General features: G+C 36.0%; 1 protein-coding gene across 2 annotated transcripts in view; it reads left to right on the top strand.

The window, feature by feature from the left end:
* LOC107555602 (adherens junction-associated protein 1-like) overlaps positions 1 to 2,753 on the top strand; it is a 69,050-nt gene extending 66,297 nt beyond the window's left edge. For both annotated transcript variants that reach the window (XM_016238460.1, XM_016238461.1), the window contains exon 6: positions 507 to 2,753. The gene's annotated coding sequence lies outside the window, so the exon portion shown is untranslated. The remainder of the gene's footprint in view (positions 1 to 506) is intronic.
* Positions 2,754 to 25,075: the final 22,322 nt, after the last annotated feature.

Here is a 25,075-nt window from a genome sequence, read left to right as displayed (position 1 = left end):
TTTTAGTACATCAAGTTAAGCTAAAATGTTTCCTTGGGAAATAGCTGAATTAAATATTTTATTTTCTTTCAGTTAACATTTATTTTATTTAAAGTAACAGATTTTTTTTTACAGTTTTAGTAAAAAACTAACCAGTTTAGTTAACTGTAATAACCCTTATATTAGTAAATACTGACTTTAACTTTAATTAAGATTATAAAATGCAGAAGTAGATTAGAAGCAGAAGTTTTTCTATTGTTAGCTCATGTTAACTATAATGTAGTTAACTAATGACACATGCAACCTACTGTAAAGTGCTACCAATTACTTAATCTAGGTTAATATTAATTTCTATATGTACTAATATATTTTTAACATTTCAAGTTGTATAAAGTTAATGCATTATTGTTTCTTACATACCTTTAGAGTATTTTATTTACAAAGTTACACTATCAGTTCTTATTCTATTCAAAAAGTCATATAACTTTAATATTTAAATACATAAATGGAAACTTTTCTACTTTCAGGATCTCATTGGAAAACCTGTGAATCAAACACAAAAGACTATAACACAATAAAGCAAAACAAAACCACAAGAACAACAACGACAAGCAATTACAGAGACGGGAAGCGAGACGAACAGGCAGTTTTGTACAAATGTCGGATCTCTCTAGAAGCGGACTGAAGATGTTTATTTTTCTAGACTGATGCAGTGCTATGGATACCACTCCCAAATTATTTTCCATAGACATGTGATCATTTTAGAGATGATATACCTAGAGCTGATATATTATATACGTGTATTACTGCACATGTGGGTGTGCTGGAGAGGAGAGGCTGCGGGGACGCTCTCTGACGATACGTCTGCTTGTGTGGAGAAAAGACTCTCCTGAACTTTGTGCCAATAATGCCATTATGTGCCACTACATATATAGATGGGACGTGTTCAGTTTTGTGGAAAATTACAGACACATCAAGTAATTTCAGTGACTGTCTCCCAATATAAATCTGTCATCCGTTTTTGTATAAAAAGTATGAATATGTATTTGAAATATGTTTTGAAATAGCTGAGGAAATGTGTTACAAATGTCCAAAAAATATTTATATGGGCACTATTCATTTAGAGAAAAAAAAAAATGAACCCAGTGAGGAATAGTATACCCAGGTTTTAATTTCACTACATTGTTACTAGGCCCCGTTTTAAAGGAATAGTCTCTATTTTTATACAAACGAGGTTACTTATGAGTCAGGCAGACCCAATTCAACTGGACTCTTGGGACTGTTAATCTGCGAGCGGAGGTTCAATGAAAAGTTGAAATGTTTTTAAAGCTATCAAACAATGTGGAAGCCAGATTCAGTATTCATTTACAGCTTATTTGATTTGCCAAAGCCATGCTTCAGACGCGTGTTGAGTTTCCTTTTCTTTTCTTTTTTTTATCACTGATGAGAAATTACATGTATGGGTTAATCATGTTTACGGACTCACAGACCCTCAGAGAGGTGTTTGATAACAACTGTTAGTTTGTGGGTCGAGCCTAAATAACACAATTATCTATTAAAACATTACAAAATAGGTAATATAAACCTCCTCTAGGTTTTAATTACAAAGCTTAATTTGAATAAATCACCAGACAATTATCAGCCTCGTGCATAGACTCATAAAGGACAAAATATTGTGTTACTTTATTTTCGTGCCTAGTAATTTGTGCCAACTTGATTTCATTTGCGTTTACTTACTAACAAAACCATGAATGTCCCTTTCATTGTGTGCTATGTTTTAATTTAAGCTAATAGTTTATTATTTATCGTTTTTCACAGTTTGATTTATTAGAGCAGAACTGACTCAGAGGCAGTAGAACTGCAGTAATATACAAACAGCATGAAACTTGTCAATCAGTTTCATTTATTGATAAAGTCAGCAGGAATAAATGACACTTTGGATTAGTGTGTTAGTGAGTGAGTGAGTGAGTGAGTGAGTGTCTGTGTGTGTGTGTGTGTGTGTGTGTGTCTCATGACCAAAGAGCTCCGCTGTGGGAAACAGTGCATGAACAGACCAGGACAGTTATTCTGTACATGACGAGTAAAGAAAATAAGAGAGAGGATAACTGTTATTTTATCCCAAAACAGATGTTTAATGCTTACAATTACATATTGTACAAAGGCAAACACTGTGAACAAGGAAAACAGTTGTTTGCAATAGTCTGTCACTGAAAGTGAAACGTCTTGGAGTAAATTTAATCATAGGTTTTCAGATGTTCCTCAAAATGTTTATATAAGCAGTAGAGAATTCTGATTCCTGTTTTCATCCTTGGAAGACAGCAATACATATGACGTTTTGTCAACTCTTTACTTTTTTCCCCTCCACAACTGTCTATAATTGACCAATTTAGGAGATCATGTGAACCACACTGGCCAATCATATTAGGTATTTAGAAAAGTACTAATTATATACTGGAACACTAAGCTCTGTATTATGTACATGTGTAAATGTGTTTTCTATATATTTACCTCTGTTCTATCTTGTGATTTTTTTTAATCCTCTTTTTCACAGGATCAGTGGAAAAGTTTGAAACATATTTTTTGTTTACATCGAATAAGTTGCTGCAGAGGTTACAGAAAGACAAATATACACTTTTTTGTTGTGCCAAGCCTAAAAAAAACAGTTGTTTTTGCTGTAGCTGTAGTTCTCCTAATAATTAGGAAATTCCAGGTCATTTGCATTATATTTTAATACAAGGAAACTTTATGGGATATCATGCATTTCGGGGGTTTCAAGAGTGAGTATGATTTATTTTTTTTTTGTCCAAGTTAGTGCTAAACGAGACTCTTTGAGGAAAAAAACTAAATATATATATATATATTTTTTTTGGGGGGGTTAAATTAAAAACACTACTGGTGTTTTGTCATTCTCTTTCTCTCAGAGAATGAAAATAGCTCCAAACCATCTCAGTCGACAGCTCAATAAACTGAACGTCAATTAAAAAACACAATAAATCTGAACAGACGACTGGCCCGTGTGACTGCCGGCACAGGAGAAGATTTGTGCTGTGAGTCTGATAAACATGTCTGGAGTTTGACTGAGTGTGGAATGTTGATTTGTTCTTCAGTCTTGACAGAGCTCAGAATCAGTTGAACACAAATCTGCTGAATAAAAGGTGAATTGACTTTGTGCTAAGCCCCGCCTTAAAACACTACTGACCAATCCTACTGTACTTTACCAACAGTTTGCCATATCATAAGACAAGCTTATGTAAGAGTGTTTGAATAGTTTTAAATGCAATTTTATAGAAAGTAATATAATATAATAGACACATTATATTGTATTATATTATATCATATTATTAAAATTGTTAATAGGTCCATTTATTTTGCCTGGATTTAATATTATTAAATAAACATATCTTTAAAGAAAAAATGACGATAGTAATTTTCATTCCATCCCACGTAAGAATAATGCCTTTTTTTTAACACTTATGGGCACATTTTACTGTAAGTCATGCTTTTTATGTACATCTCCGATTGTAGAGTCTGTAAGGCTTGTCTAAGGGAACAACAGTACCGATGGGACAGAGGTTAGGGGAATAGAAAATTGGCCATTTTCATCTGTGCGTTACAACTGAATGTGCTTTCTCATTCATTTTGAGTCTATCAGAACTTTCACTGAATGAAACCTGCTGAATCCAGTGCAATATGATGTTTTTTTATATGACACATACTTCTAAATCAGAGCCCTCCTCGTTGTTGACATGTAAATTACACACTGCTTATTGTAAAGGCTTATTTTGTCATGTGTTGTATTTTTTTGTTTTCATGTGGTACTATACTCAGGCATCATCTATCTATGAACATGTTATTTTATAAAAGGCAAGTATCTAATGTTTACGGACACAAATCTTTGTTGGCTTCAGTTCTGTTAGTTTTTTTCTTTTCTTAAGCGACGCACATTTCATGATGACAGGTTTCATATGATGCAGAACGTACTCCTAAACGTCCCCTCCAAAAAAACCCAGGGCTGTCAGGAGAGATTACACCAAATTCCTCCTTGTGTGACAGAGATCCGTAAAAACCGTTTAAACTTATAGAACCCGGAAACTCTTTACTGAGGCTTAGTCAGGGAGTATCTGAGATGGTCTTTGGCTTTTGATTTGCTGCAGGTACAATTTATTACATTGCTCAATATTCCATGCGAAAACAACCTGACACATGTCCTGTTGTTGCCATAGAAATAAAAACTTTGTACTTTGTGTACCTTAACTTTTTATATTTGTGTCTAATATATCGATGAGTACCTCTTTTTTCTTTTATATAAGATCTATGAATATAGTACACAACACAATATACGAGAAAAAACACACATGAAAACATACACAGATGCTGTGTGAACTAACAGTCTCTGTGTCGAAATAGTGCTGTGTACTTTTATTTTGTGTCTTTGAGTCTCTCTCTCTTTCTCTTTTTGTAGGTATTGGTAAAGTTACATTTCCAGGTGACATTGATTTTGATTCTTGTTCTAAAGCTCTCTGTGTTTTGGCCACTGTAAATGCAGCTGTCATCAGAATGAATCTGTACATTTAGTACTCTCTCAAGTTGCTATTAATAAGATGTTAAAATGAAATGGGCTGTCTTTCTATAAACACCATCAAATGTTTGTAAAATGATTATGGGGTGTTATTTGGACTGGGACAATGATATTGAAAATAAAAGTCATTCAAAAAAGAAAAGCACTGTATGCTGGCATATTACTGCTGATTGTTTCTTGAAATCATTTATTTCACGTCCTATTCATCCAGCGCTATTTGCGAAAATTGCATTTCGTGAACAGGATTGTTGGTAGCCTCTAACATTTCATTTTTTTCCTATAGATTGAACCAGATGAGAACTTTTTTGGATAGCTAAACCATCAGGACTATTCCTACACCGCCACTAAGGCATGAAAGAGACCGACCAGATTTTTACCAGATGGACTGCTGTATGATTTCCCATAAAATATGAAGTTGTGTTCCCATTTATCATAAGACTAGGCTAAACAAAGCCTATAATGAGCAGCATTTCTCTGATGATGATCGAGATGAAAAATGCTCCAAGGAACAACAGGAGGCAGAGAGACAGAGAGAGATTGTGAAAAGGATTGTGCCGCGAAATTAACACGACAATGTGCCAAAATATTGTCCATATTGATGGATACTCCAATAAGCAGGAGTCTTCAGAAAGTTGCTCATTAAAGTCCTACAGTGCAATGAAAGTGCCAGATGGGAACTTCAAGGGGGCTCAGATCTGATAAGATTCTATAGAAAATGAATCAAATCAAATCTAATGGATTTAATTTGATCCTTTAGTCTGTATACTGTAAAAACAAACCTATAGAATATACTCAATAAAACTGAGGTCAATTTGTTTGGGTTGATTTCATCCCATGTGTTGAGTAAAGATTACATTCAACGGCGATGACACACTAATGGCTTACAAAAACGGATTAATATGAACTCTTGATTATTATTGTCATTTTGGTAGCTAGCATAGCCAATGTTTGCAATGGACAAGTAGTTACTACTCCCTAGTCCCTAGTAAAAAGTAATATACTTAAAATACATTTATTTTATACTAAGTATAATTCAAACCATTAACATATTTACTGACATATCGCTTGAGACTGAAACAATTAAACTTTATTCGGAGTCCTACTTGTGCACAATGCACATTTCTTAATACTAAGCCTAAAATGAGTTTTAATGTCACTATTGATAAGGATTGTATGATCTTTGAGTAATATTGGTCTTTAAATTCAATATATTTAAAGTGTACCTGAGGTACACTTGTAATAGTTCCACTTTAGCACAATCAAATATACTTCAGTATATCTTTAGTTGGGCATCATCACTACTTCTGCACAATTAAAGTGCATTAAGTATAAAATGAGTTGTTCCAATTTAGCAAATTGTTACTAGTTTATACTAAAAGTACAACTGCAAGGTAATTTTATTGAGTACATAAATGTGTAAATGTACTTGTAGTATACTTAGTATACACGCAGTATACATGAAATAAATGTATTTCAAATACATTTTAGTATTTATTTTTCACTAGGGTTGTCACTGCACTAGTATTAATACAGCATCTGCTCATAGAGCGAAGCAACACTACAAACTTTAATCAAACATGTTAAGCCCACAACCTAACAATAAGTTCTACTCTTCAACACAATGAGTAAAATTCATCCTGACAAACTTTTTTAAATGTCAGATATAACTGAACATTATCAGGTCTTTACCTTTACTTAAAGACACACTGAAGAACATTTACAGTTACTCTCCTGATCCAGCAATATGTAAAGCATGCTGGGAACTAAAAATTCCAATGCAACTTTTGCATATTTACATAAATTGGATGTTTAGAAATTGTGCATTACAACTATATTAAAATAACAGCAAAAACATTTTTAGAGACCAAGGAATATCCTCTACCATCATTTCCAAGTATTTTAGTTCTAACTGTTTGATAAATATTTGTCAGACAGAACGTTCTCGTCACCGCTCTTATCTGATGTCCCCATCTGAATGGGATGCTTTAATCTGATTGGTGTTCTTGACAGGGCGCTTCCTCTCTGGGGCGTTGAGAGTGAGAACAGGAGATGAACACCTGCTGTCAGAGCCGCTTACATCTCCTCTTGGAGCTTCAGACAGCAGACGATCCCACAGCCCCACAAAAGCATCAACCCGACACCAAACCGACTCACATCCACAACCCTTGCTTATTTATTGATCAGTTTTTGCCGCAAACAACTAATGGGCTGTACATTCAGGTGAATGGCACACAAAGCAACTGATGATGAGATTCCAATTGCATAAATTGCATCTTTATTGCCAACACTCCCATCAGCCCGCTGCTCAGATCTTCATTAACGGTGCAGCGGTGGTTCGATGCTCTCTCCAGCGGGACTCCAGTCGCTCCTGTGACCGGGGTACTAACAAGCCTACTCGTCTATATTTGCATTAGCTTCGGCTTTCCATTTCTCTCTGTCATACTCTCCAAAAAAAAAAAAAGATTGAAAGGCTTTGTAATCATGACCAGTGTATTTGTGTTGCTAAAGCAATTAGCTGTGATGAAATCAAGGTAAATATTACAAAACATAATAGCAAATTGTGTTTCTCTCTCACGCTGCCTTCTGTTGCTCCTAAGGAAACCTCACTGCATTCATATGAGGCTGTTCTGATCCCTAGCCTGCCTGACACTCACACACAAGCACATTCCGGATTCTCTATTCACACACACACAGATACATGGATACCGACTGACAGCCACACTTGCATCCCTTCCACCCCTTGACAGCTGCATACACACTCCAGACTAGCTGACAAAAGGCCATCATCAAACACAAACACACACAAACACACACACACACACACACACACACACACACTCGCTCACTGAAGATATGACAGACGTGCACTTCACACACTTCTGTACTCACTGACTTCATCACACACACTCTGTTCCAGCTGTTAGTCTATTAATTGTGATTATGCAGGCAGTGCCCACGTCCTCATCACAGCGAGGACAGCAGCTGTAAGATGGAGCTGGAATACCTTCAGCCCACTGGAGCTGGTGTCACTCTCGCTGTCTTCCTGACAGTCACGCCCTGCCGCTTCACAGACCGTCCTTCACACACACATCCTCTAGCATCTTACTCTTCCACATTTTCTTCCACCGTTCTCCATCGTTATTTTAGAATCTGTTGTTGCAGCGTTTCAGAATCTCTATTATTGATATCAGAATCAGAATCAGAATGAGCTTTATTGCCAGGTATGTTTACACATACAAGGAATTCGTTTTCGTGACAGAAGCTTCCACAGTGTAACAGAATGACAGTGGCAGAACAAAAAAAAAAGGGCTATAGAATGTCATTCTATTTTTACATTCATAAAAATATAGAATTTCCTCCATCATTACTGCACAATACAGTATTCTATAGTTCTGGCATAAAATCTACTATAGAAATAATATATCAATGTTGAAATAAAAATATACTATACACTTTTTGAAAGATCCCCAAATATCATAACCTTGGTGTTATATAGGCAGCTATATATTTCATGCATACATGTTTCTCTGTGTGAGAGAAAGACTGATATTATAGACAGTTTTGTTTTCAATATTAAATTATTTTAATATGGGCTTTGCATAATGGGTTTTATATTGTGTCTATAATAAAGCCAAGCAAAAAAAAATAAATCAAAAATTTACAGAATAGCTTAATAGCAGTTAGATAGTACATATTTTTCTACCTTTAACGTCATGATGAAACAGAAGTAGCGACAGATCATTTCTTTTAAAGATCAGTAAAGAAAAGAAAAAAAAGTCTTGGTTCTATCCACTGATTGCCAAATGCATGGAGGAAGTTCAAAATGTACTGAAGTTCTGAGAGTAGTCTGTCGTTTCACCTAAAGATTGAGTTATGATTAAAAATTATGAGGAAAAAATAATATAAAAAATGTAATGCATCCATGAATTGTTCACTATAAGATCAATAACATGTATTTAGAAAATAGGTGAAATTATTGAAATTAAGTGAAATATTTCACTTTAATTAGAGTACTGCTAGATGCATAAACCTGAAAAGAAAAAAAAAATTATTCAAATTTAATCTTCACCACAAATATCAAAACAGTTTCACCTTGCAACTGCCCATGTATAAAATAATGGCAACAAAGGCGATGACCAAAAACACCAAGAAAAATCAACACATTTTGTTAAACATGTATGCAGGACCTATGTGGAGATTTGCTTTTTATTTCATCCTGTTAAAGGCAGGGTATGTGATTTGATTCAAAAAATGTTTTTGTTATGCTGGTTGATAGAATAGGCATCTTCACCACAAATATCAAAACAGTTTCACCTTGCAACTGCCCATGTATAAAATAATGGCAACAAAGGCGATGACCAAAAACACCAAGAAAAATCAACACATTTTGTTAAACATGTATGCAGGAACTATGTGGAGATTTGCTTTTTATTTCATCCTGTTAAAGGCAGGGTATGTGATTTGATTCAAAAAATGTTTTTGTTATGCTGGTTGAAAGTCTCTTTACATCCCAATAGCAATCACTATTTAAGTGGTCTAAATGTATTTATATATATTTATATCATCTGTGGAAGGCATAGAGTCATAAAATTTTCGTCCAATCATATTCCTCAGCCCGAAGTCTATGATAGGCTGTCCTACCTGCCTGTCAACGTACGCACTTTATACTGTAAAGTTTTCTCACCGGTGAATGAGACTTGAGGTAATCTGACAGCATTGTGTTCAATGCTCCACCAACACTGTCTCTCATCATGCTGCTGGTTAACCTCTGATCTTTTTTGAGGTCATGGACAGAGGTCATGACACTACCAAAATATTTGTCCACAATTGGCATGATAACCCTAATCTTCATCCTTTCCCTGCAGAACGACAAGACAAATGACTCAAGCCACGCGTTCTGACCTAAATACATCAGCCTGTGGCAAACTTCAGCAAATGGCTAAACAAAAGATCAGCTTTCTCTGCAGCAGGCTTGGTAAACAAGCACTGATTTGCAACTCTGCATGACAGTAAAGAGCCAGCGATCCACCAACAGTTGTTTAGTTAGAGCTGCTAATATACAACTACTGCAAGGGAAGGACTCTCCAAAACAATAAATATTCACGTATATATCCCACCAACTGGCATCTCCCATTCACACAGAACACAATGAAGCCTGATGGGTGGCTCTCATTCCTACATTAGGTCTGATTTTGCAATCAGACATGTAATTGCCCCTTCCTATAGTGATTCCTCTTCTTAGAGGGGAAGGAGGAATGTTGTGTGATTGCAATTACAAGTGAGATATTTTCATATTTCCCAGACATGCCTCCGCCGGTGTGACCTTTCTCCTGTTTTCCTGGGACTGGCCGGGTCTCTGAGCAGCACCAGGATGGACCTGTGGGGACGGGGCGTCTTTCCATGAATGTATTAGACTAATAAATGTAATACAAGGCTCCTGCACAACTAATCCAAGCACTTTGGGGAAGCATGACCCCTCTCATTAAACACACACTCACACACATTTGCACTGTCTGCTTGTTATTATGCTGTCAGTCAAAATGTGTTTAGTTTTAATGCCATTTATTGTGCAAGGCTTGTAATTTCACAAGCCCTATTTTGTATTTGAGAGATCAGTAATCATTTTGGCCAAAAGCACTCAACTAGAATTTCATATTTTTTCTGAATAAATAAATAAAATAAAAAATAAAAAACACAAGCAGTGCTTGTCCAGGCACAACCTGCTGCTACAATGCTAAGGGGTTCTGAGTGTTCTATGTGTCGCTATGTGGTTGCTAGGTGTTACTTTTGACCCAAGACAGAAGAGGCTACTTCAAAGTCTCTGTCTTCTGATACGTAGATGTGGCTCGGGTCCATTTACCAGGTAAAAACTGAACGATAAAAAGTCTAATTGCTTGGGGGAAAATAGCTCCCTTTTACTCAAGGACCTGCACAATATCCTGAGGTTACTTTCAGGTCTCAGTAAAGATTTTATTTGCCCAGACTGGCCAGTAGGTTCAACATTTATTGTATTTTACTTACAGTATGTATTTTTATATAAGTATTGTATTTCAATTTTTAATGAATTTCAATTTATAATGTTTTTTTCCCATGTATTCATCTGTTTATTTTTATTTTAAAATATAATTTTTTTATTAAAAAAAATAAATGTTATTATTCACCAAGCAAAAGTTGCAAGTCTGATGGCTTAGAAAAAATGTCTCACTTTAACCGAAGAAATAACACCGTATGAGGTATAAAAACAGTATGCATTTTTTTGCTTGCCCAGACAGGACAGTAGTCAATAAAGAAAAAAAAGAAAAAAATATCATTCATATTTGTAATTTATGTAAATTAATAATTTTTTACTCACATTTCTGATTTCAAATTTAGCATATATATATATATATATATATATATATATATATATATATATATATATATATATGATATAGCATTACATCACTTGTTCACCAGTGGATCCTCTGTAGTAAATGTGTGCCGTCAGAATGAGAGTTCAAAGAGCTGATAAAAACATCACAGTAATCCATTAGTACATTAGTAATCCATATGACTCCAGTCCATCAATAAATGTTTTGTGAAGTGAAAAACTGTGTTTGTAAGAAGATATATATTCATATTTTAAAACAATTTATTATTAAACAAATGTTTAAAAATGCACAAATACAGTAAATGTATTCTTTCATCAAATGTTTGCAATAATAGCTGGAAATGATACAGTTATAATTATAAAGACAAATTCAAGAGACACAAAAACATACACAATACAAAACAATTTTTGACAACAACAACATAGACAATACATGCCAAAATTTGTTAGTAATTTTATCTGGGCAATTTTGTGAAAGTTAAAAAAATTGACAAGCATTTATCTTTATTTTGGACTCCCAAGAAATCAACATAAATGATCTCTACAGTCTCCATCCCTTACAGATGTATCGGAGAAAAAGTGTGTGTGTGTTTGTGGGAAAGAGAGCCTTTGGTGTTGTTTCTAAGCGTTCTGCTCTGAGGTACGGATGTAATCCAAAGGCTCTTTCAAACCATCTCCTTCCTCAGCTAACGGAAGTTTAATCTTGATCCACACCAAATTCCCAGAGTGCGATTCATTTCGGTGTGGGCACATACTGATGAAGAATATCACACGCACCACGCTGTGTTTACTAATGTCTGAATAACTGTGAGTATCAGCTCTCTCCATCTCTGACCTGAATAAACAGCACCATCCCACCCCTTCACTAGCTTAATCTTTCTAAAATGTTTCGTTTGGAAGTGTTAAGATGAAGAGCACTTGCCAAATGCAAGGACCAGCTCCTGGGGTGTAAAAGTCACTTCCTGTGTCTGGCTCTCTGTGAATGACTGCCGGATGAGTTGCATCTCAGAGCTGCCGTGGGTTTGATGGGTGTGGATGAATGATCATAGCCTGTGTAGCGTGCTGAAATGCATCTGCTCGAATCTGTCGCCATGATTAAACCATGCACAATGGCACGCTTCAGTCACAGATTGATGTTAGCGAGTGTCTGCATGCACGCACCACCAGACATTTATCCATGTTTTGCAGGCTTCACCTCAACCAAATATTAATGGAATTCTGTCGTGGTGGAAATGCCTGTTGTACACAGTAAGCAGACATCAAATATAAAATGGAATTCTTAGGAGATGTCAGCGCTGAAAGAGAAAATGTATGGTAGGCATGTCAGTCTTGGAATATTGTAAGTGTCATTGTACTACTCTGAAACTTTAAAGAACTATTCCAATATTGGAAACTTTAAATCAGGATTCACAACCTGTGTAATCCAATTCACAAACAAATCACTCTTGAGTTGGTTATTTTAAGGAGTCGTTCAAAAAGACTCACAAACACAGGAGATACTGGTACGAACCAGTCTGAATAGTTATAATGAATCAACTTATTTAAATGAATGAAACCACCAATTCCATCATATCAGCATAGATAAATTAATAAAAGTAATTTGGGTCTCGAGTGATTACAGTCATGGCCAAAAGTTTTGGCAGTGACATACATTTTGTGTTTTGCAAAATTTGCTGCTTCAGTATTTGTAGATTATTTTTCCACACGTTTCTATGGTATATTGAAAAACAATGAGAAGCATATCATAAGTTTTAAAGGCTTTTATTGGCAAAAAAAAATATAAGGAGTCAATATTTACAGTGTTCACCCTTGTTCTTCATAACCAGGCCAAATCCTGACTGATGGCGATCCATTCTTGCCTTATTAGTTCTCGGAGTTGATCACAATTTGTGAGCTTCTGCTTGTCCACTCGCCTTTTGAGGACTGACCACAGGTTCTCTATGGGATTGAGATTTGCCTGGCCATGGATCCAAAATTTCAATGTAGTGATCTTCTAGTCACTTGCTTGCTTTGTGACATGGTGCTCCATCATGCTGGAAAATGCTTGGATCATCACCAAACTGCTCATGGATCGCTGGAAGAAGTCGCTCTTGCAGGACGTTTTGATACCATTCTTTATTCATGGCAGTGTTTTTGGGCAGAATTATGAGAGAGCCCACTCCCTTGGTTGAAAAGCACCCCCACACATGGATGGTCTCAGGATGCTTCACTGTTGGCACAACACAGGACTCATAGTAGCGTTTACCTTTTCTTCTTCGAACAATCGATTTTCCAGATGTCCCAAACAGTCGGAAGGGAGCTTCATCAGCGAAAATAACTTTGCACCAGCCTTCTGCTGTCCAATCCTTGTACTTCCTGCAGAATTTCAGTCTGTCCTTGACGTTTTTCTTGGAGAGAAGTGGCTTCATTGCTGCCCTTCTTGACACCAGGCCGTTGTCCAAAAGTCTTGGCCTCGCTGTGCGTGCAGCAAGGTTATTATAGTTTTTAATTTTTAAATTCGTTTCATTTTAATATCGTTTTCAAATTTGCTATAAAATTCAGTTGAATTTTTATTAGTTTCATTAATATTTTTGTTATTTTGTGAACACATTTATATTTAGTTTTTATATGGTTTAGTTCTAGTTTCAGTTTTAAAGTTGAGCAGAATTAACAGATCACTTCCAGATCGCAGGCCAAAGACAGACGTAGGCATAAATTAACCTTAGTGAGGCAAACATATAGCGACACAATTAACGCATGCTGAGATAGATTAGATAGTAAAAGTATACAAATATACGCCAAAGAAAGCAGTCAAGCCTGTTTTACTAAATTAATCTACACAAGTTGCGCTTAATGTCATATCCAATGATGTGTGTTGAGATATTTAGTATGAATGTAGCCTGATTTGGTTGTCTTGTCTTATTTAACCATAATCATGATATTGTAACTGTGGTGTCTTGCTCACTTTTCCGTGAACAGCCGTGCATAAATCAAAACTGGGACTAATGAAATTCAATAATAACGGCAATCACATTTAACAGTAAAGGCTTATATTTGAATGTTCTTTTCATTTATGAAGAATTATAAGCGTGTGTATTATGTGATTTAGCCAATGCACATTTGTTCAAAAGCCTGGCAGAATGATCAGAAGATGCTAGGCAAAAGTTTTGTGTTGTTTACAGAAAGTAAACACTGCAGTTCTCATCTTTTTTCTGTTAATTATCATGTTGGGCTGCATGTCTGTTTTTCTTCAAAGCACCAACTTAGAATGCCTAATGTTGGTTTGATTGCTTGTGTTACATGATAAAATAAATAATCTTGCTTACCTGATGTAATAGATTTAATGCGAGTGCGGTTCAAGCCTGTTTTACTAAATTAATCTACACAAGTTGCGCTTAATGTCATATCCAATGATGTGTGTTGAGATATTTAGTATGAATGTAGCCTGATTTGGTTGTCTTGTCTTATTTAACCATAATCATGATATTGTAACTGTGGTGTCTTGCTCACTTTTCCGTGAACAGCCGTGCATAAATCAAAACTGGGACTAATGAAATTCAATAATAACGGCAATCACATTTAACAGTAAAGGCTTATATTTGAATGTTCTTTTCATTTATGAAGAATTATAAGCGTGTGTATTATGTGATTTAGCCAATGCACATTTGTTCAAAAGCCTGGCAGAATGATCAGAAGATGCTAGGCAAAAGTTTTGTGTTGTTTACAGAAAGTAAACACTGCAGTTCTCATCTTTTTTCTGTTAATTATCATGTTGGGCTGCATGTCTGTTTTTCTTCAAAGCACCAACTTAGAATGCCTAATGTTGGTTTGATTGCTTGTGTTACATGATAAAATAAATAATCTTGCTTACCTGATGTAATAGATTTAATGCGAGTGCGGTTCGGGTCGCGACTCACGGTCTTCGTCAAACGGTTCTGGTCTGGTACAGAATTAAATTAGTGCTGCTGTCAGATAATGGGTCGGGTGTTCTGTTAAGTACTGCTGGTGAACGTTTACCAAACAGGACCCGCGCAGGCTTTAAACTGCTTTGCCATTACAGGTAGGCTATTTCCCTAAACCTCCACACAGCTGTATATTTTTCCGCCAAGGGGTGAGAACGTAATGATTACAAAAACGATTATTTATTTTTGATAAATATTATTTTATTTCAGTTAGTTTTTCAATAACTGTTGTTAGTTTAGTCTCGTTTTAGTTTCAATTATTTTGACGTTTTTATTTTATTTCAGTTTACGAAATAGTTTTTTCATCAATCGTTTTAGTCTTAGTTTTAGTTTTAGTTTTCATTTTCGCAAGCTCTGCACTGCTGGTGGCACGATTCCGTAGCTGACTCTTCAGGAGGAGACGTCCTGGCGCTTGCTGGACACTCTGGGACGTCCTGAAGACATCTTCACTGCAGTCGAACCTCTCTCCTTGAAGTTCTTGATGATCCGGTATATGGTTCTTTCAGGTGCAATATTCATGTAGCAATTTCCTTGCATGTGAGGCCATTTTGATGCAAAGCCATGATGGCTGCACCTGTTTCTTTGGAGGTAACCATTGTTAACAAGAACACAATGATTGGAAGCGCTTCTTCCCTCCTTTTATAGCAATCAGTCTGCTCTTACAATCTAATTAGTATGATAGTGATTTCACCTGACTAGTACTCATTCACACTTTCACATGTGCTGCTGATATGATTAGTCAATTAATGTTAGCTGGTCATTTTGTGTCAGGATCAAAAAACAGTGAAATTATTATTTTTTTGTGAAAAGTTCATTTGTTTGGCCAATGAAGCTTTTAGCAATTATTTTAAACGCATCTGATCACTCTACACAATAATCTAGAAACAATGTGAATGAACACCACAACAGCTTAAGCAGCAAATTTTGCAAAACACAAAATGTATGGAATGAATCAAGCAAGGTCTATTGCTATGGACCGTAAAGCATGGGAAAGCATTGTGCAGCAAGTCCAAAACCCTGGCCTACGGCACCCATAGCAGTGTAATGGATACATGATCAACCACATCCAGCCACCAGCTAGGGATCAAAGAAGAGAAGAAGAAGAAGAAGAAGAAGAAGAAGAGATACCCAACACAATACCAATATGCAAATATTTTGTTTTGGCAAATTGGTGGCTGATTTGTAATTCTAATTCACACATTTTCATATGATCTGCTTACACCCCAATGCCAGTTAGGTTTAAGAGTGGACCTTCATGCTTACATTTGTTCTACAAATCATGCATTTCCATAGGAATCACATTATACAAACTCATACAAAATCGCCCCCTCACAAAATAGTTACATTTTCTCATGAGATCAGGTTGTTATACAAACTATAAATAACTTAGCAATTACATGTCAACCACCAGTAATTAGAGTATTAGTAGACTGTCCGCATAATATCTGCTAACACTTTATTTTGACAATTCCCCAACAGACATACTATTGACTATAAGTAACTTTTCAAGCACAGTACATGTCAACTTATTCTACTAACTGTAATCTAACAGTCTACTAATACTCTATTGAGAGTTAGCAGCATAGTTAGCAGAATGTCTAGAGTGGACTATATCAAAATAAAGTGTAACCAAAAAATTTTTTGGGAACCCATGCTTTCCTCATTTAAAAAAAAAAAAAAGGTTTCCACAAAGAAAATATGCAGCACAACTGTTTTCAACATAGATAATAATAACAATAAATGTTTCTTGAATGACAAATCAGCGTATTAAATTGATTTCTAAAGGATCTTGACACTGAAGACACTGAATGGTTGCTGAAAATTCAGCTTAGCCATCACAGGAATAAATTACATTTTAAAATACAAAACAGTTATTTAAAATTGCAATAATATTTCCACAATATTACTGTTTTTGCTGTATTTTTAAATTAAAACTAAAATGAAAACTTTATTTCTTCAGTCCCTGTGTCATCTCTTGAGCAGGAGGAGATACAAGTTTGTGTTTTGTAGAGTTCTGTAAAAAATGAGGGCGCAGCAGTTTTCTGGCCAAAATGGATCAGCTCCAAACAACCGGATATATAATTCACAAAAACACCCTCTCGCACACACACATACACACACATTTTTACCATAACTCTCACACACATTGACATTTTTAGAGTTTCGCAAGGAAATGAGTGTCAACTAATGATTCAAACTTTAAACAACCATTAAAATCATGATGGAATAACTTTCAAGTGTGTTTTTATATATTTTGCACACACCCCCATGATATATAAAAGGTGTGTTTGTATAAGGCCGTGTGATTTGTGGTAAATCAAAGTTTGCTATACAGGGCTCAATCTAGTTCCACTGAATTGGCCAATGTATTGTGTCAGATATGCACTTTTTCAAAAAGAGAAAATATCCAATATAACGTCTTCATATTGCAACATAAAGCAGTCCGATCGGATAAGGCCCTGTTATTGCTATATTTCAGAATCCATCATCCCTCCGATGGGACAGAAACACAAGGACAGATTGGCTCGCTGGAGGGCACCTTTCCTCATACATCAAGCAAAACAATACACACCTGCTCCATCACCATGGCAACACCACACCAAGAATGCCATTTTGGTGCACCTGTCTAACTTCACCTAAAATACCAGCGAATCACTGCACTCTGCTCTGCCAAACCACACGTATGTATCACTAAAAGAACAGTTCATCCAAAAACTAAAACTGTCATCTTTGTATTGTCATTTCAATCCTATATGACTTCCTCGCTTCCGCAGAAAATCTGAAGAATTGCACTTGTCATTCTATTCCATGGAATTACAGTGAATTGGGACTGAGGCTTTCAACTTTCAGAAAGGATATAAGATGGTCCACACAACTTGTGTGAGGAACGGAGAACATTGTGAGCGTGAGTAAATGATGTGATCTATTCCTTTAAATTGCAGTTATTGACGCTAACTGTATAGATTTATTTTCAGAGTAAGACTTAGGCCTTTGAATTGATCGTCCTGGTCCACATGATTTCTACGTAGAGACATTGCACCAGAATGATATCAGTTATCTTGAACATCTCTTTATCTTGCAGCCGATGAGTTTGCTCGTTCTATCCTCCTTTCGTTTCTCTCTGAAGTGGGAACCGTTTTCTCACAGCATGAGGTGGTGCAACACCCTCACAAAGGTTTCATCTCTTCATCACATTCAGGAATAATTCCCTCCCTTTCCGTTCCTTGTGATGTCAGTACAGTAGATTGTCTCTTCTCTTCTGCCTCAAATGGCTGCAGTGGAGGTAGAAAATGCTTTAGATGGTGACAAGCATTTCTTATATATGTTTTAATTCAGAAAGTTATTAATTTAGCATGACAAATATATAAAGTTGCAAGAAAAGCACTAGCATATTGTACACAATTTTTAATGGTGGGCAGTTAAAGTTAAATACGGAATTATTTTTCAGATAATACTTGACATATATTTTAATTTTTGGAGTGTCTATTTAAACTAACAACAAATAGCTCTTCTTGTTATTTTTTTCATAGGGACAAGTAGGGTTTCAATAAGGCAGCATCCATGTATGATTTTAATAAATATTATAACAGAGTGAAATAGTGTTATTATTGTATAATGTTTAATAATGCACTATGACACAAATAGTGTCTGCCTTTATTTTCACTCAGCATTGAATACTATTTACATAAAAGTAAATAACATCTGACTAATTACACTAAGTGCAAAGAAAGTACTTTTGATATATATAGTGTAAATATCATCTATCTTGCATTTAGTGTAATTGGCATCTAATGCCATTAATTTTTAATCGTATAAATGGGTCTTTATGCTAGAAAATGAATCAATGCCTTTATATTTTAGAAAAGAGTTCTCTTTCAAGCAGACTGTCATATATAGTGGTTCATGACATCAAAAAGTATGAAAATCCCTGAGCTAGACCACCTACTGATGAAGCTAAAGTGGAACAAATGAGATACCATGCTCCAAAAGCCAGCTCAACACTCTAATGTCATGTAAAACTGAAACATGTCGCAACATACAGTACATAACAAAACACGTTGAAGGTAAGTCATCATTACAGTGGCTGGACACTGAAGGGGTCCTCACACAGAGGCTATTTAGACAGATTTGGCCCTTCCATAGAGCTGTTCAGGTTGTAATGAGCTGAAACGCTCCATAATTCAGCTAATTCAGCATAATAAATCACACACACACACACACACACACACACACACACACACACACACACACACACTTGACTCCATATTTTGCTTATACTCATACTCAGCAAAAACAAACAGCGAGTGATACACAACAGAGATCCAATAAAGGACCTATTGAAAACACCTGTTGAATATCTCCTTCAATAGCTCATAAAATGTTTTTTTTTCCCCGCGCTGATGAAACATGCATTCTTTCCTCTGGATAACATCTGGCTGGCAACAATATCAAACTTACAAATCAACAATCGCAAGGCCATCGATTTCAGCCCGCCGCAAAAGGACATGCATTATGTTATGTCTGCAGGTGTGACCATATGATAGCAGCATGTGTTTCGTTTGACACTTAATCTGTTCAGATTGCTCCCTCGCAGCTGCTAAAACACAACGCACGTGATTTGTGAATGACTCTATGAGGTTTGGCCTCCGTGGCGGCGTGCAGAGAATGCAATGTCACGTTAATAGGCCCGAACGGATGGATATTTAACACTGGATGAAAACCATATACGACGGTGAGTGATCACAGAGAGCTGTATGTGTCCTCAGGCCAGCGTAATACATTTAAAGCATCAAAGCCGATACAGATGAAGATTCATCATGCATTCTCTGACCAGCTTTTATTACATTGTGGGCACGGCCTGTGAGGAGGAGGGCAAGAGCTCATTTGAATATCGCCTCAGCAAGGGAATGCAATTATGCTACATGGGGATGGAAAGCAGAGCCGTGACTTATTGTTTTGACTGTCTAACTTGTATCGCAACTATTGTAATTGTGACCTTTCTGGGATATCAAATTCCTTCCTGAGCCCGACCGGCTGAGAAAAAATCATTCTGTGACACGGAGTCAAATAAGTTTTAATTTTACTTCTATCAAAGTTGTGTTGCTACAGATTGTCTTGTTTATTTCATTAAAACGGACAAATATTCAAACAAGCAGAAGTGGATTTCGATCCAAAAACAGTGCACATTTCCCACCACTCGTTCACTCAGAGGCCTGTTTATTCATCTTTTAAACATAGTGTCTCTCTTTCCTTGCTTTGCATCAATGTACAATAGATTGTGAAACGTGGAGCTTGTTTTGAGCAGCTGTGCTGAGCCTTGGCTGCATCTCAGCTGAGGTTTTCCTAATTACCTCCCAAAGGAATGAAACATAGAGAGCAAGAGAAAAGAGAGAGAGAGGTAGTACAGAACAAGTGAGAAAGAGTGTTATGTGGTATATACATTTTCACCTGATCTAGATCAGTGGTTCTGAATTGGTAGGTCGCCACCCAAAAATGGGCTGCAGGTCTGTTCTGATGGGACAAATGCAAATGCTAAACCGCAACTAGCCATATAATCATGCAGAGTCAGAACAGCAAAACAAATTATATTTATCTGTGCATTTTATCATACTGGCACTGTAAAATGCTCATAAAAAATGCATGGACACATTGCTTTTACAGAAGCCGGGAACCTAATGCAATGATAGCGTGAACCAAAGATCAGCCTTTCAACAATACCAGGGCCTGTTAGCTCTTAATAATGGCGGCTTTGAGAAGACAGACACTAAAACTGCATTAGTTACTATATGTTCCAGTCACAGGTTCTAGTCTTCATACACCTCAGCTTCAGCTAGCTTATGAAATCATTATGAAACCATTAGAAAGTCACACAATCACACAAATGTGCAAAGTTGCACTAGTATGCATGAGTATGTGCATTTAAAATCATTTTACTGGCATCCCTTCATCACCACAACTCGACATAAACTTTAATCTATTTCTATTATGTAGACATGATTTACTGGATACTTGATTTATTATTGACAAATTCATATATTTAAATAATTTACCAATTCAATTATTAAATACAAATGAATTAAATAGTACATGAGGAAATTTAGAGCTTGAGTCAGATCTTGCATTAAATCCTCCATTATGGACAGCAAGTTAAAGATGTTTACCCCATCGAAGACCTATATAAAAATGTAAATATGAAAATGTAAATGTTGAATATCTACAATAAACAAATAGATGAAATAAATAAGTGCATAAATACATAAATCCATCCATAGGTATGAATGCAAATAGTGCAATTAAATTACCCCAAAATGTCTCTGTTGTTTATGACTGCTTAGGTCATTAATGGGTATGAGTAACACAGTATGTACAAGGAGTTTCACTTTCTAATGCTTCATGAGTATTTTGTTTATGCAACAAATAAAACATAATGGGAACACATTTGGCTGCATTTTCATTTGAGTTTCACCACTAAAATGCTTACCTTGACCTGAACTTTAGGTCACTGTTAACATAAAACGCATGTCTTTCACACTATTTGCTTTTAGCATGTGGGACTTTTTCATGGAAGACACATACAGTAGCAGCAGTAGTAACATGGGGGGAAAACATGTACAGAAAATATTACATATACAGAATTCTGTAAATCTGAAAATAAGTGATGGTCAAGTTGAGAACGTGTATGAAAATAATATGCAGAGGATGTTGCTGCCTTAGGTGTTTGCCTGTAGCCTCTGCCAGTCATGACCTGCCACTGTAAACAATGAATGAAAATGTCATAGTTCATATTGCATACTTACATCAATTTGACTTTTATAAGTATTTAAAAGCATTTAAAAACATAAAGCTACAATTACAAGAAAGAATTATATAACGTCACAATTAAGTTGCAACTGTGTATGTAAAATCACAAAAGGTATCAATAACATGTTTATCTTTCTAACTCCTCTTTTTTTTTCTTTTTTCTCAGAGCAACCTCCAAGCAATTGGTGCCCTGGGGCCTTGTAAGACCCTAAATCTGTCATATTTCGTAATATACAATAAAGTTTAGATTATCTGTATAGGGTACATGCCTCAGACCTACAAGTACCCTCTATGATTATGCCGTTGAATTATGAATTATGCATTATGAAATGATATGTTCTGACAAATCTGAACCCCAAAATATCTCTGAAAAAAGTACAACAGTGATTGTTTCCATCTGCATAACCTGCTGTTTACCAGAACCTGTTCATCTATCAACAGGACACACAGTGTTGGAAAAGGTAATGATGATTATATCATTAAAGATAATGACAATTATAATGACAATGATAATAATAATGTCAATGACAGTATGAGCAATTTTGATGATGATGATCAAAACAGAAGTGGAGCTTCTGACATAAGGGCACGAGAAAGTGAATGATAGAGAAGACCAATGCCCTGACAGGAGCCACTGGTGATCACATGCCGATTGCATTTATGAGTCTGAACTGTTGTTCAAGCGTGTGCGCACTGTTGTGGAAAATCTTTTGGCATTCATTAACATGTTTAACCATGCATGCAGGCACTCTGCATCCCTCCTCTCTCGCACACAACAGGAGTTTTCCACACTCTGTCACAGCCGGAGTTCAGCACGCAAAGAGTGCAAGCATATGCGATTCAGTTAGATACTAAGGTTTTTTGACTCTGTGCACAATAACACAACCAATAACACCATAAATGTGAGAAATATCACTTTTTAATGTGATAATCCCATGTGTTTGGTGCAAATGCTCTTCCACAAATTGAATTCCATAAAACATATATGCTTCAATATTTTTGGCTTATTTGCTTGTTCTCACAAAAAAAAAAAAAAAGATATATATGAAAATATGTGATTAAACTGAAAAAAGAGAAGAAATCCAAGCAAGGTAACACTATAGCTTTAGTAATTTGACTTTATTGAAATTAATTAATTAATTTATTTATTTATTTCATGTATTAGGCTTTACCGCAACAGCATATTATTTGTGAAAAGTGCTCGGAGCCAGAATTAGTAAATGCATTGTGACAGCTGAGGTTACCTTGAACGGGCAGGCAGACCTGGTGGCTGTATGTCTTCATTTAACCAAGTATCTGTAGATGCCAAGGGAAAAAATGAAACAAAGTGAGCAAAAAAAAAATAGATATATATGAAAATATGTGATTAAACTGAAAAAAGAGAAGAAATCCAAGCAAGGTAACACTATAGCTTTAGTAATTTGACTTATGAAAATTAATTTATTTCATGTATTAGGCTTTACCGCAACAGCATATTATTTGTGAAAAGTGCTCGGAGCCAGCATTAGTAAATGCATTGTGACAGCTGAGGTTACCTTGAACGGGCAGGCAGACCTGGTGGCTGTATGTCTTCATTTAACCAAGTATCTGTAGATGCCAAGGGAAAAAATGAAACAAAGTGAGAGAGGGAGTGAGAGAAAAGTTATTTTCTGTGTCCAGCCCGTGGGGAAAAAGAGGCGCTAATGATCTTGGCCTTGGTGATTGTTGTAACGTGTGTGTGTGTGTGTGTTTGAATTCGTATATAATGCGGGGTGGTCCTCTGAACCCAGATGTTTCATTACCAGTGAGATTACGCTCGGGTTGACCGGCTGTGATGAATAGACCCTACAACTCTATATATAGCACCACATAAGCAAAGTGGGTCAGTCAGTCATCAAAGTGTGCACACAAAGAAGCTTTACTCTAATACCTGCATGGAGAAGAAATTAAATGGAAAATATATGTTTGTTTCATTCATAAGGGCAAATATATCTTTCTTGCAATGTTAAGCACAGCTGCGCACAATACCAAATGTGATGTGTTGTGTTTTCAGGCAAACAACACAGCAATACAGGACAACTGCCTGACCTTTTGATGCATATTCTACACAAAAATGGCAAATGCTGGCTAAAATTGACAGAAAACCCAACACACATACAGTACACATACACACACATACAGTACATACATTCATACACACACACGTTTCTACAGCCATCTTTGTGGGGACGTGCCATAGACTTCTGTTGTTTTTATACTGAGCTAACAATATTTTCTATCCACTAAACCTACTCGTCGTACTTTTTTTTTTTTTTTTTTTTTTTTTTTTTTAATTTTTGGCTTATTTGCTTGTTCTCACACAAAAAAAAAATAGATATATATGAAAATATGTGATTAAACTGAAAAAAGAGAAGAAATCCAAGCAAGGTAACACTATAGCTTTAGTAATTTGACTTATGAAAATTAATTTATTTCATGTATTAGGCTTTACCGCAACAGCATATTATTTGTGAAAAGTGCTCGGAGCCAGAATTAGTAAATGCATTGTGACAGCTGAGGTTACCTTGAACGGGCAGGCAGACCTGGTGGCTGTATGTCTTCATTTAACCAAGTATCTGTAGATGCCAAGGGAAAAAATGAAACAAAGTGAGAGAGGGAGTGAGAGAAAAGTTATTTTCTGTGTCCAGCCCGTGGGGAAAAAGAGGCGCTAATGATCTTGGCCTTGGTGATTGTTGTAACGTGTGTGTGTGTGTGTGTTTGAATTCGTATATAATGCGGGGTGGTCCTCTGAACCCAGATGTTTCATTACCAGTGAGATTACGCTCGGGTTGACCGGCTGTGATGAATAGACCCTACAACTCTATATATAGCACCACATAAGCAAAGTGGGTCAGTCAGTCATCAAAGTGTGCACACAAAGAAGCTTTACTCTAATACCTGCATGGAGAAGAAATTAAATGGAAAATATATGTTTGTTTCATTCATAAGGGCAAATATATCTTTCTTGCAATGTTAAGCACAGCTGCGCACAATACCAAATGTGATGTGTTGTGTTTCAGGGGATAAAGCAAGACAGCAATGCAGGACAACTGCCTGTTCACTGACCTTTTGATGCATATTCTACATAAAAATGGCAAATACTCGTTAAAATTGCCGGAAAACCCTATACACACACATATACAGTACACACACACACACACACACACACACACACACACACACACACACACACACACACACACTTGTACAGCCATCTTTGTAGGGAGTTGCTATAGACCTCTATTGTTTTTATACTGAGCTGATGATATTTTCTATCCACTAAACCTGCCTTTAAACCTACACCTTTTTTGCATTCTTACATTTTCAATTTCTAGTAATTCAGTATTTTTAATAATTTATTTCACTTGTGGGGAAGGTCAAATATGT

The sequence above is a fragment of the Sinocyclocheilus grahami genome, unplaced genomic scaffold (genome assembly GCF_001515645.1).
Source record: "Sinocyclocheilus grahami isolate Dianchi unplaced genomic scaffold, SAMN03320097.WGS_v1.1 scaffold539.1, whole genome shotgun sequence".
Taxonomy (NCBI): Eukaryota; Metazoa; Chordata; class Actinopteri; order Cypriniformes; family Cyprinidae; genus Sinocyclocheilus; species Sinocyclocheilus grahami.
The sequence above is the reverse complement of the archived record's forward strand: the minus strand, read 5'-3'. Positions and strand labels throughout refer to the sequence as shown.